The following is a 9,942-nucleotide window of genomic DNA, read 5'->3' on the forward strand; positions in this document are numbered from 1 at the left end:
AAATTTGGGAATCATCAACAGAAAAGTGTTCTGATTAATCCTAGTCACACCTAGATGATCCAAACCTTCTCAGATTTTGGTGCTCTGCTAATAAAACCCCAAACTGAATGCTTCCCTAGAGTGGGTTCTCCAACACTAGTATGCACACGAATCACCTGAAGCACCTGTTAAAAAACACATTATAGGGCCTCACTCCAGGTTTTTCACTCAGTTGACCTCGGGTGGTAACCAAGAATTTGTATTTCTCATCTCACTCAGAGGTGATACTGGTCTACGTAGTAATCAAACTTTCAAACCACTGCCTAGAACATCCTTAGAAATGGGAATAAGGAGTTGCAAAAAGAGAACATTTTTTAAAGAGAAGAATATGATCAGCTATATAATCCAACTCAAGATAAGAGTTAATATATTTTTAAATGCTTATAAAGACTTATCTTGTGCCACACTATTTTGGGTAACAAGTTAAGCCAGTATTTCCCGAAGTGTATTCCATGAAATAGTAGATGTCACAGGCCAAGTACTCCATAGTTAAATAAAATGGGAAAATGCTGAATATAAAAGCCCTACAACAAAGAATGTCTAACTTATTACAGTCATTGATATAGTCATGTTCAGAGTAGCCCTCCAAAAGGTAGGTATAGCATGAGCATATCTCAGATTTCTTTTCTCCAAGTCTCTTTCCACTGAGCATCGATAAACTAGTATTCCAGGGAATGCCCCTGGAATGAACCCACTTGATTGCGATGTATTATTTTTTTACATATCGTTATATTCTATTTGCTAGTATGAAACACATAGACACAGACAACAATATGGTGGTTACCAGAAGGAAGGCGGGTGGGGGAAATTTAAGGGGACTAAATATATGGTGACAGAAGATGATTTGACTTTGGATAGTAGGCATACAATGCAGTATACAGATGATATATCATAGCAATGTACACTTGAAGCCTATATAATTTTATTAACCAATGTCACCCCAATAAATTTAATTTTAAAAAGTCATGCCATAAGTATATCATCACAGAACACTAAATTTTAGTAACACCTACAAATGAGAACTTGCAGCTTAACTTCAGAACCTAAAATTTCTATATTTATTTTATATATAAACACTGTTCTCTTCGGAATTGTGACAGAAGTTTAGAGGAAACTAAGATCCTTCCTAAACAGATAAAATTTGTGGAATTCAGCATTCCAAGATCTTTGCATCTTAGCAGAAACACATCATTGCCTATGTTGTTCAGGCAAAACATAAAATATCTAAGAGATGAAAGGAATGTGCCAGTCCTCTTTTCCTAAGGGAATTCCCAAAGTCAATGAGACTAACACCTGGTACAATGACTTCAATGTAAGTTCAGAACTGACATTCCTACAGAGGGACTCACAAAAAAAACCTCGATCATTCCTAAAGATCTACAATACAATCCTCTGTAATCCAAGCAGTCAGCTGTTTCACTGACTCTATGGAAGCATGCAACAACTGCACACATACACATGTTTCTGGGCATGGAATGTATGTGAATGTGTGTGCACATAAACAAAATATCTCAATCTACAGAAAATTCTAAAATGCCTACCTTTAATAATAATTCATCAATGTATTAACTATTCAAAATATTTATTGAACACCCACTTTGTGCCAAGCACTATGTAACAAGCACCAGGAGTATATCAGTAAACTGAAAATATGAAATCTGACCCTCATGTATCACCTCCAGTTTAGACACACAAGTCATTTTTATTATATCAACCATCTGAAGTAGGTAAAAGTGATAGGTGATTAATGATAGCAAACTACATAGTATATTCTGGAAACTGAAAAAAAGAATTAGTATGGCGCCAGGGTTTGTTTGTTTTTTGTGTGGAGAGGGTGTGTGCATAAAATGAAGTGCTAAGAAAGTTAAAGTAGGAGACATAAGCAAGGACCAGATCTTGGAGAAACTTGAATGCACACCAAGAAATTCAGATTTATCTTGTTGGAAATCAGAAGGCATTAAAGAGAAGTAACAATTCAAGAGATTTTTTTTCCAAATATGTACGTATTTTGAATTTTCCGGTTTATAGGGAAGGGAACAAATAGTTAAATTAAGTAAATGGAAAATATTACAATACACACTAGGTCACGGAGATAATAGTTAAATAGAGCTTCTCTAGTTGCAATAAAACAATATATTCACTTATCAACTCTTTTCCTAAGGAATTCAGTGAACTTCCTGCATAATATTAATAATTGGCATTTGTATTAAACTTTACTATTTACAAATCATTTTAATATACACAGCTAACATTCACACTGTTCTATAAAATTAAAGATTGAGGACATCCTATATAATAAAAGCCTAATATGCAAATTGACCAAACGGAGGAACAACCAGTGGAATGACTGGTTGCTATGAAGCACATTGACCACCAGAGGGCAGACACTCAATGCAGGAGCTGCCCCCAGCCCGAAGTCCCCAGGCCAGCCAAGGCAGATGCCAGCAGTGGCCCCGATTGTCCCGCTGGTCGCCCTGCAGAGGGAGGCGACCAGCGGCAGCGGTGGGGGGCGTTGCCATCAGGTGGGCGATGCCAGGCTGGCCATGCGGGTGCCAGCGGGAGACCCCCAATTGCCCCACCAGTTGCCACACAGATCAGCTCTGATCACTGGCCAGGCCTAGGGACCCTGCCCGTGCACGAATTTCGTGCACCGGGCCTCTAGTCTATATAATAAAAGCCTAAACGACAATTACATAGAACGACCAGAATGACTGGTTGCTATTATGCACACTGACCACCAGAGGGCAGATGCTCAATGCAAGAGCTGCCCCCTGGTGGTCAGTGCACTCCCATAGGGAGAGCGCCACTCAGCCAGAAGCCGGACTCACAGCTGGTGAGCGCAACTGCCACAGCAGGAGCCTCTCCCAACTCCTCGTCAGCAGGCACAGCAGGCTGAGATGAGTGTGAGCAGCATGGCACCCGGCCCCAATTCTGGCTCCGCCCTAGCCACTTGCCGCTTGGTGCACTGCTATATCCCCCAAGGGGTCCCAGACTGCGAGAGGGAGCAGGCCAGGCTAAGGGAACCCCCCCCTCCCCCAGTGCACAAATTTCATGCACCTGGCCTCTAGTATATTAATAAAAAAAACCTGCCCCTTTTCTAACATTCAAATTATATATAATTGAGAAAATGTGACCAATGTACTCAACAGTTGAAAACAGTTCAAACTAGTTCTCTGTGGCTCAACAATCTCTTTTCTGCCCTAAGTCTACTACCCGAGTTTAGGCCACTTTCATTCTTCAACTGGGCTTTTACAATGGTCACATTTGTCTCTTATCTGGTCTTACCTAACATCAATCTAATATTAAACAACAGCCAAAATTTATTTTTTTTCTAGAGCACAAGAAAACCTAACTATATCCCTATTCTGATTAAAACATTTCAATTATTTTCCCAGTGCACTGAAGTTAAAATCTCATGCCGAAACCGGTTTGGCTCAGTGGATAGAGCGTCGGCCTGCAGACTGAAGGGTCCCAGGTTCGATTCCGGTCAAGGGCATGTGCCTGGGTTGCGGGCACATCCCCAGTGGGAGATGTGCAGGAGGCAGCTGATCGATGTTTCTCTCTCATCGATGTTTCTAACTCTCTCTCTCCCTTTCTCTCCGTAAAAAATAAAAAATAAAACAAAAAATAAAAAAAAATCTCATATCCCTCACATGGCATAAAAGGTTCTTTTGCAGTGAACTTGGCATAAACTCCTTCCAATTCTCTTTTAGTAAACACCTGACCTCTCACCCTATACTTTGGACATACTCAACACTATAGTTCCCCAAACCCTTTTATTTTCACAAACATTATTCTCCCAGCCCGAAGTATTTTCTGCCCATTGTCCCCACCCCCACTTTGCCTGGCTAACTCCTACTGCCTCAGATCTCTATTTTGCTGTCTCAGTCTACTACATATCATTTATATTATATATCATTAAATGTCTCATTAAAAGATGGACAGGATAGGTTGAATTATTGTTCCCAATTTTTTAGTTCCTCCCTGTTATAGCTTATAGATCCACATGCTTGACCAAAAGACTCTGGAGTTACCTACCCCTAGAATGGGCAAGTATATTTTCCTGCCCCATTGATGTTGGTCTTGGCCATGTGACTTTCTCTGTCTAACAGTGTGGGCAATATGCCAATTTTGAATTGAAGACTTAACAGGCTTTGTGTGTGTTTGTTTCTCACCCTTCTTATGGCATTTGAGTAATCAATAAAATACAATATTAGGATAAATTCTATGAGGGAAGTAAAATAGAAATATAAATCCAAAGAAAAATAAGAATAATTTACAACTTCCAGCTGTTAACAAAGAGCCTGTTCATGTAATTTTAAAATGGATAATGGGGTGATAAATCACTGTGGTATTTAAATTCCTGGACACATTTTGTTAAATGATATAACGCTTTAACTTAAAAATATCACTATTTTGGGTGTGGAAAGAGCAGAGTGCCTGAAGAATGGCTTCTCTGTGTACAACACATCCAAAAGCAACTTGGGCTTACTCCTCACGGGTGGCAGAATACTATGGCCTTCCTGTGACATTACGCCCTATACACACACACACACACACACACACACACACAAAATCACTATTAACATACCAAAAATATATAATTCACAATGATTTAAACTTGTGATGAGAAAGTTTTCAGATATCACCCAAAACATATGCAAGAGAATAGACAGCCGTTTTCTCTTAGTGTATAAGTTCTATGAATTTTAATACATGTATAGATACATATAATCACCACCTGTTTGTAAAAGATACAAAAATGATAAATCTCCCTCATGCCATCCTCTTTATAGTAGCATCCACCATTTTCGTCTCACCTAGGTCTTTTAGAAGTTCTTTTAAAAAATATGTGAACAAAGAAGTTATAAAAACACTGTTATATTACATTAACTAGCATGACTTACTATTTCAGTTGAGGCTTCAAATTTTCAGCCAAATTTTAGTTCATTCAATAATATGAATAGTGCCAAAAATACCCAATAAGCAATGGTAAAATCTATTCTGTGGGCCAAGTAATATACTCAAGTCAATCAACACTGAGTTGGTTAATGTACTTATTGACTCAGAGTCCTTTCAGCCACGACTTTGTTTCTCCACAATACTCATAGAGGATGATATAGGCTAATTTCATCTGAAAACTATCTTTAAATAGATTTGCTTGGTTATACTGGCAAATCTATTAAAAAATCTCCAAGTTAAAATTTCTCCCGTATTCTGCTTGCCTTAATTATTCAGAAAGTTGACTTAGATAAATACCACTTCTAAAGAGCAATTCCAAATGAAAATCATCAAAGTATAATACAAAAAGCACAAACTCCTTTGCACACAAAAAGATTTTAACCAGTCTTTCTCAAAACACCAAGCTTACCACCACTAGGAGGCATCAAAAGTCAAAAACAGCCCTAGCCGGTTTGGCTCAGTGGATAGAGCGTCGGCCTACAGACTCAAGGGTCCCAGGTTCGATTCCGGTCAAGGGCATGTACCTTGGTTATGGGCACACCCCCAGTGGGGAGTGTGCAGGAGGCAGCGGATCGATGTTTCTCTCTCATCGATGTTTCTAACTCTTTATCCCTCTCCCTTCCTCTCTGTAAAAAATCAATAAAATATATTTTTTTTAAAAAAGTCAAAAACAAGCGATTTAAATAAACAGTTATGAAAAAGATAGGGAAGGAAAGTCAAATATAGAAAATAACAAATAACGTAAAGTGGTTCTCATTGAATTATTCAAGAACACAGTTTTAATCCTATCCAACCCTATAGAAAACCCTCGTAAAAAAAAGTGGATGACTTTAGTGATAAAGATTGATGGAACTTTAAGATAACATTCCTATGAGAGGAGCCAGGGCTTAATTGTTAAGAACTCTACACCCAAGAACCCTACAGGAAGAACTCTATCTATATATAACAGGCTAATATGCAGTGTCCCCTTGGGAGTTCGGCCGGGAGACCGAGAGTTCGATCGCTCGCTATGACATGTGCTGACCACCAGGGGACGGCGCGGAACTAAGGGAGGCCCCGATCAGCCCTGATCCCCAGCCAGGCCTAGGGACCGTACCCGTGCACGCATTTCGTGCACCGGGCCTCCAGTGTTTATCATAAAGATACAAAAATGTTTCTCTCTCATCGATGTTTCTAACTCTCTATCCCTTTCCCTTCCTCTCTGTAAAAAAAAATCAATAAAATATATATTTTTAAAAAATGATTGAATTGGGGTGACATTGGTTAATAAAAGTACATAGGTTTCAAGTATACAATTCTATAATACGTATATCATCTGTATATTGTATTGTGTTCACCATCCAAAGTCAAGTATCTTTCCGTCACCATTTATGCCTGTTACCTTCTTCTACCTTCTCCCCTACCCCACGCTTCCTTTCCCTCTTGTAATCTTCATACTGTTGTCTGTGTCCATGATGTTTCTTCTCTTAATCCCTTCACCTTTTTCACTCAGCCCCCCAAATCCCCTCCCCTCTGACAGTTGTCAGTCTGTTTTCTGTACCTATGAATCTAAGGAATTATAGTTCTGATATGATTAGTGATTGGCTTTATAAATAATGGCCAATATTATAATATTACAAATATTATAATATTTGTGCAGAATCACAGACAATTTTACTAACCTTTTAATACCACACCCCATTTTGGACAGTACTAACAGGATGGTTTTACTGTTAGCTAGATACTATGGGGACAAAAAAAAAGATAAAAGATACAGAGACTGCTTAGGAGCTTAGTATCTAAATTATAGAATTGGTTAGAATAAGTTCATTTTACACTATCATACAGTACAACAGGTACTTAATTATGCTACACTTAAATACAAAGAAATAAAAATAAAATACTGTAAGGAACTCCATGCAACTTGAAAGAATTAGTTTTCATGTTCATGTTTCATGTACCCAGAAAAGTCTTGCATAATTTATTTTCTCTTTTCTGAATAAGAACAATAAAATCATCAAATGTAACTACCATTGGTTACAGATGTTCCTTACTAGTTGTTTTATTTCCAAGGAAAAGAAAAGAATCCCGATAGAGACCACAAATAAATACCTTTCTCCTCATTAAGCTATTCATAGAGCTGGAGCCCAAAATAATTCACAGCAAAGTAAAACAGTAAATTAATTCATATTTATTAGAAAAAATAATAAATAGGTTACAGCACTGTCAAAAAACAAAGACAAAGAGAATTGAAAGTTGGTACATGCTACAATTCAAGGAAAGGTACCTCCTTAATTAGGTCTGGTCCTACGGAAGTGGGCCTTGATGGACTCGTACATCCTCCTTCCTGGCCTCTCTTGTGAATCTGTCCTCATCTATCTCAAGGACTTTAACCCCTTATGATACTCCTACAACTCTGTATGCACACATACCTGCACATGCAGACTATCCCAAGTCAGTATTTTCTTATCTGAAGTAATTTTATCTTTGATTAGAGCAGGGGTCCTCAAACTACGGCCCGCGGGCCACATGCAAATACAAATATTTTGTTTTTTTACTTCAAAATAAGATATGTGCAGTGTGCATAGGAATTTGTTCATAGTTTTTTTTTAAACTATAGTCCAGCCCTCCAACGGTCTGAGGGACAGTGAACTGGACCCCTGTTTAAAAAGTTTGAGGACCCCTGGATTAGAGGATAGTAATAGGGGGAAGAGAACAGAGTCCACTTATTTTAACTACACAGGACCTAAGGGTGTTTACTTCTCCAGGTAAGGTCTCTAGCACAATTATGATCTAGAGTTTTAGATTTAAATATAATCTATAAAATTTAAAGATAATCTGATTTGTAACTTCTACAAAGAGGTACATGTACAAAAGCTAATGTATAAATAATTCCACCCCCAACATTAGAATAATGTTTACATCTTAATAGGTTACACAGTTAAAAAATTCCGCCAAGGAATTTTAGGCATTAGCTAGTAGGCAGAGGGGCACCGCTGGTGTTCCTGAAATCAAGCCATAAAGCCTATTCTATCTATCCCTATTAGATATAAATTTGGACTAGCTCTATTTTAACTTTGGCCAAAAAGCAAGCATATCTCTTCTGAAGGTACTGAATTAACAGGGTCAGATACATGTCCACCCAGAATATTATGGGAAACTTTGCATTGTAATAACAATGGATATAACAAGCCCCATCTGGACACTATAAAACTATTAAAAGAGAGAGACCAAGATGGCGGCGTAGGTAAACACCGGAGACTGCTGCCGCAAACAACCATTTCAAAAATACAACTAAAAGACGAAACGGACATCACCCAGAACCACAGGAAGGCTGGCTGAAGAGAGACTCTACAACTAGAAGGAAAGACAACGCAGAGGAGGCTCAGAGGAGGCGCAGTGTGGAAAATACAAAGGTACCGAGGTGCGCGTGAAAGCGGGCTGGTGGCTGAGGGCGCGGTTGTCGTTTTCGGTCGGGAGTGAGTCTCAGACTCTGGGCTCCAGATTCGGGCGAGTCTCTAGGGACCCAGACTCAAACGGGAGAAGCGGGATTATCCGGCATCAGTTGGAACCTGAGGGCAGCTTTCTCTCCGAGGTTTGCAGCAGCTGCCGGGGTTCTGAGAAGCAGAGCCTCTGGGAACGGGACTGAGAGCGGCCATAACTGCTCCCTCCGCCCGCTCTGTTGAGCCCGCCCCACCCAAGCCCTGCGCAGAGCCATTTGCCGGATCGCCTCAGGCAAAGGCTAGATTAGCACCTCCCAGAGGACAGAAGTTTTCCACACAGCTGATTCTCGCAGCCAGTCAGCCTGGTGGTCAAATCCCTCTAGTATTAACTACAACAATCTGGGCTTAACTAGAACAAGACTGCGCACAAAGACCACAAGGGGGTGCACCAAGAAGGCATAAAAAATGCGGAGACAAAAAAACATGACAGAAATGGAGGATATGGAGCTAAAAATCGCAATTTTGAGGGTTTGCAAAAAACTCGAGGAGAGCCTCACGAAAACTAATGAGACCCTCGATGCTACGATAAAGAAACTAGAAATTAAGCATACACGGACTGAAATAAAGAATATTATACCCAATAGCAGACCAGAGGAGCGCAAGAATCAAGTCAAAGATTTGAAATACGAAGAAGCAAAAAACACCCAACCAGAAAAGCAAAATGAAAAAAGAATCCGAAAATACGAAGATAGTGTAAGGAGCCTCTGGGACAGCTTCAAGCGCACTAATATCAGAATAATAGGGGTGCCAGAAGATGAGAGACAGCAAGATATTGAAAACCTATTTGAAGAAATAATGGCAGAGAACTTCCCCCACCTGGTGAAAGAAATGGACTTACAGGTCCAAGAAGCGCAGAGAACCCCAAACAAAAGGAATCCAAAGAGGACCACACCAAGACACATCATCATTAAAATGCCAAGAGCAAAAGACAAAGAGAGAATCTTAAAAGCAGCAAGAGAAAGAGACTCAATTACCTACAAGGGAATACCCATACGACTGTCAGCTGATTTCTCAACAGAAACTTTGCAGGCCAGAAGGGAATGGCAAGAAATATTCAAAGTACTGAATACCAAGAACCTACAACCAAGATTACTTTATCCAGCAAAGCTATCATTCAGAATTGAAGGTCAGATAAAGAGCTTCACAGATAAGGAAAAGCTAAAGGACTTCATCACCACTAAACCAGTATTATACGAAATGCTGAAAGGTTTCCTTTAAGAAGAGGAAGAAGAAGAAAAAGGTAAAGATACAAATTGTGAACAACAAACATGCATCTATCAACAAGTGAATCTAAGAATCAAGTGAATAAATAATCTGATGTACAGAATGAACTGGTGATTACAATGAATCAGGGACATAGAAGGGGAATGGACTGACTATTCTTGGTGGGGGGGGAAGGGGAATGGGAGATGAGGGAAGAGAATGGACAAAAATCGTGCACCTATGGATGAGGACAGTG

At 39.5% G+C, this 9,942-nt stretch overlaps 1 non-coding gene across 1 annotated transcript; it reads left to right on the forward strand.

Annotated features, from left to right (window-relative positions):
• Positions 1-4,456: 4,456 nt before the first annotated feature.
• On the forward strand, positions 4,457-4,585 carry LOC111826113. Its single transcript, XR_002829359.1, has one exon. It is a non-coding gene; the product is annotated as a small nucleolar RNA SNORA11 (small nucleolar RNA).
• The last annotated feature ends 5,357 nt before the right edge of the window (positions 4,586-9,942 follow it).

The sequence above is a fragment of the Myotis lucifugus genome, unplaced genomic scaffold, assembly GCF_000147115.1.
Source record: "Myotis lucifugus unplaced genomic scaffold, Myoluc2.0 scaffold_54, whole genome shotgun sequence".
NCBI lineage: Eukaryota > Metazoa > Chordata > Mammalia > Chiroptera > Vespertilionidae > Myotis > Myotis lucifugus.